The following is a 4932-nucleotide window of genomic DNA, read 5'->3' on the forward strand; positions in this document are numbered from 1 at the left end:
CTCTGCGTATTAAAAATATGTTGTTTTTCGTGTTAGTAAATCTTGTGTGAGAGTGGGAACAGTCTGATTGCAGAGTACATCTCCCAAGGCTAAGAAAGGCTAAGAAAATATTTTATGCAGTGGACCATGTACAGGCTTTTGACCAGTAATTTGCTTGTTTTCCCTTTGACAACAGGTTTCTTTCATTGCCAAAAATGTTTAAAGTTTTTAATGTTAACGTTGTTTTTAGTAACACTCAGTCTGTAAGAACAATTTTAACAAGGAACTCTCCACATTTACAAACGGGTTGCATTTACGAAATTCCATGCAGAGATTGTGATAAAAAATATATTGGTCAAAGTGGCAAACTACTGGCATCAAGATTAAATCAACATAAATATTGTGTACGTGTAAGAAGTACATCGAGTGCTCTCTTTTTACATATGAATAATTTTAATCGCGTAATTAATTGGAACAATTCAAAGGAAATTTTATTTTGTAGAGATATTATTAAAAGAAACATTATAGAATCTAGTATAATAAAATATAAGTCAAGTAGTGTTTTTAATATTAGCAACGGACAATATAAACTAGATAACTGGTTTACGAAATGTATTGTTGACAACTTCATAACCATGTAAATGACTGCTCAGTAATTCCATTTCCATTTGTTGTTGTCCTTTAAGTGTAATTCTAGGCTGTGGACCATTTGTTTCTTAGATTAGATTATAAAATTTTTGGCACATAGTTATTTTACTTTTTTGTTTTTATGTTTATCTTTGATATTTCTAAGCTATTTTTCATTCTTTTATATATTGTACCCTGATGAGGTGTATCAAGAATACACGAAAGCCCTAGATACTGCTGCTTTTCATTTTTCCTGCTGGATTTTGATATACACACACATATATATATATATATATATAATATATACATATACATATAGATATATATATGTATATATGTTATATATATATATATATATATATATATATATATATATATATATATATATATATTATTACACACAAAACACAACAAACAGATATATATATAATATATATATATATATATATATATATATATAATATATATATATATATAATATATATATCTATATATACACACACACATATATATATATATATATATATATATATATATAAATATATATATATATATATATATATTATATATATATGATATATAGTATATATATATATATATATAATATATCTATATATATATATACCTGGGTGTTTCGAAATTAGAGCTATTTTTCATTTTATATTTCTTGGATTTTCAGAGTGAGTGTCAAAACAACAACGCGCACTAAGGTCAGATCCAAATGGAAGAAAAGCTCCCCCAGCAAGGGAAGAAGGAGGGACAACTAATCATCGTACTGAATCTCCATCAACTTTAAGAAGAGCGTGAAAATTCAGTGCGCAAAATGTAGTCACCCTTCACCTGAAGTCATGCAGGCAAACATTTCATAAACAGAAGAATTCCGCAGTGCACATGCCCTTTACTGCTGCAGAGATATTCACAAACCTTTTGTAATATGTTCATCTCTTATTTTATGTATCTTCTTGTGAATTCTTTATTGAAGTGTTTCCTTATTGTTTACTCAGTACATTAACTTAGCATTATAGTTTATTCACATTTACTTACTTGCGTTCTCTGTATTTGAGTGTGCTTGTACAGTAGCGCCTGCATGCATGATTGTTTATGTATGGGTCCATTTGGTTGTGACTCAAATAAATTTACTGCTATGCATGCTAATATCAATAAAAGTTGTTTAAAAAACAATCAAATGACATAAGTTTGAAATTGACAATTATGATTATACTATAAAGGATGGAAAAGGAACTAGACATAGGAACCTGAAGTGGAAATTCATAAGATGTATAACAATTTCAAGGATAAGGTCAACAGTAGCACGAAGTGTCAGTCAGTTCAAAAAGGAGAGAAAAGAAATAATTATTGAATATCGTAGTGATTAAACTAGGATTTAATGAAGCAACCTGCAGCTTATTTTAAGAAGATAATTATGTAGTGGCATCCACGAGGAAGTCTTCAGGAGCAAAGAAAGATAAAAAACTGAGGTATGTCGAATGCTAATGGGTAATGTAAGAAAATACTTTATCGAGGAAGGGTTATACTTAAAAATGTAAATGCAGCGAGAAAGAATAAACTAAAAAACACTGAGTCAATGATACAAATTGACATCGCCTATCTGAGAAAAAGCAACCTTGGGTCAGCGGAGAGTTTTGAACGAAGATTGGAAGATATGAATGATCAAAGAGTAGAAAAGGGTTATGTGGGCTCGTGAGTACTCTTACAGTGAAGGTTTAGGGAGGTAATAAAAGGATAATGACGATGAAAAGAAGGCTCGTAACTGTATTCCACAAAAGTTTTAACCAACATTCTAACCGAATGAAAGGCTCAGTTAATTATTTCATCTCATTACCAGCATAGCTTCTAAATGAAATGACAGAGTATATATATATATATATATATATATATATATATATATATATATATATATATATATATATATAGGTGTGTGTGTATGTGTGTATGTATGTATGTATATTTACCAAAAGCGCCCCTTTAATTCAAAGCACCAGTTAGGAAAGACAATATTCAGAAAGAGCGTCAATTATAGTCGAACTCTTCTTCTTTCGACCTTATTAGTCCCACTGTATACTAGGCTCCTCGTCTTGGGTCAATTACCCCCATCTATTTCGATTCCTTGCATCTTTACGCCCCGTTCCACCCCACCAATATCCCTCCGCACCAAATCCATCCGTCTGACCCGCTGATGCTACACACTCCTTCCCCCTATCACTGGCATGTTCTTATCTCTCTTGATTGGCTCCACCTCCTCTCTTCTTATCCTATGATCACAGTACCTCTGACGAGCTTCCAAAGCCTTTTCCTTCGGACCACCAGATTGGTACTAATATATATATATATATATATATATATATATATATATTATGTATATGTATATGTGTATGTATATATATATATTTATATATATATATATGTATATATATATATATATATATATATATATATATATATATATATATATATATATATTATATATATATATAAGATATATATATAGAGTTATATGGATATATATAAAGATATATATAAATATATATAGATATGTATATATATATATATATATATATATATATATATATATATATATAGATATATAGATATATATTGTAATGGACCGTATTCGGTCCTGCAGGATCTTAGAAGAAAAAGAAAAGGGACTGGAATGACTGACAGCAGTTGGGACGAACAAAGGAGGAAGGAGCGGAGGAGCAAAACCACAAAAATTGCCTTATTTACAAAACTTAATTTTACATTTATACAACCAAGTACGGGTTTAGTAGGTAGAGCAATTTACATAAAGTTAACATAATCAAACAGAGTCAGTCCAATGAATTCAAAGTACAAATGTAGCTAAATGAGCGTTAATTAACCAAGAAATCGTAAAGTCAAAATATTGAACTTTAAAACAGTAAATGTTAATTAGACTGAATAAAAATTTACCACAAATTCAGAAACACTTTAGCTGTACCAAAACCAATTCAAACGCAGCATAAACCATTGCTTAAATAACAAGCAGCATACATAGTCAACATACATCATAAATAAGTAAATTATTAACCATAGCAAACAGGCAGTATGAACAATGCTATACAGGCAGCATAGCAATTATACAATAATAAATCAGCAGCAAAAATAAACACACACAACACCAAAATAGCCTAAATCCACGTAGCATTACACAGTTCATAAAAACTGTAAACAATCTCCATAGAGATAACAAGACGGACTCAGCTGTCAAAAAAAATAAGAGAGAGAGAGAATGGACACAGACAGACTATCTCCGCAAAACACCGAAGCAGCAACCAACTGCCAACTGGAACAACACATCCATCACATAGGCGATTACGGCCGAATCGTCTGCTGCCAAACTAGAATAAATCCGTCCCACAGATGATCATGGTTTGATCATCTAACCATCCTCCTGCTACCAAAGCCAACAGGTAAGGTATACCCTCTGCAAATGCCCCCATGCTGCTTCTCATGTGAATTTTATAGTTAAAGCTTGTTATGGCTTAATTCACTAGGGTAAAGGAGACCGTTCCCTTCATAAAAGGTTCATACACAAGACAATGGTAAATATTGCAGAAAGGAAACCAATTTCTTTAAAAATATATTTATTGCAAAAAAAAACTTAGATTGAACATAAACCAAAATAATAGCTAACTAACAAATAAATGCAAACTAATAAACAATCGTTACTAATACATTAACACAAAGCAACGTATAAGGCAATTAAATAGACCAGGACAAAATAGTCTGTACGTGACTTGCGGTCAACACCTAAAAGAAAACAAAAGAAAAGTCTCATACAATGACAGAACACTAATTACACCAAAATTAAAGTATCAACACAAAACCACAATACTTTAAAAGTCGCATTCCATAAAATTTTGAACACCAAATGTAACGCAATTACCTCAAAGAAAACCCATGGAGAGAAAGCACTCGTAACCATAGGTGATCACTACCCAAGACGCATTACGGTATTTGCTGCCCACTCCTAAAACAAAACAATTACTCGTGTAAAATAAGCATCAATAAATATACAAACGTTCTATATACAATATAGAATAAACACTTAACCTAACGGTCAATATCACGAAGATTACCTTGGGGATTCTTCCAGTTTACTCAAGGGATACCGGACCAAGTCCTTACACTGCCCCACTACTCCTCAAAGCAGAGCACCTCTTTGCTTGCTGACGAGCTCCCCACTGCCTTAGTCAAAATTCTGGCTACGTTGTCGTTTCGTTAACAAATGCAGCAAGAGTCAAATTGGCAAACAGTACTTTACCGATCCAACAGGCAAACTTC

The sequence above is a fragment of the Macrobrachium nipponense genome, chromosome 13, assembly GCF_015104395.2.
Source record: "Macrobrachium nipponense isolate FS-2020 chromosome 13, ASM1510439v2, whole genome shotgun sequence".
NCBI lineage: Eukaryota > Metazoa > Arthropoda > Malacostraca > Decapoda > Palaemonidae > Macrobrachium > Macrobrachium nipponense.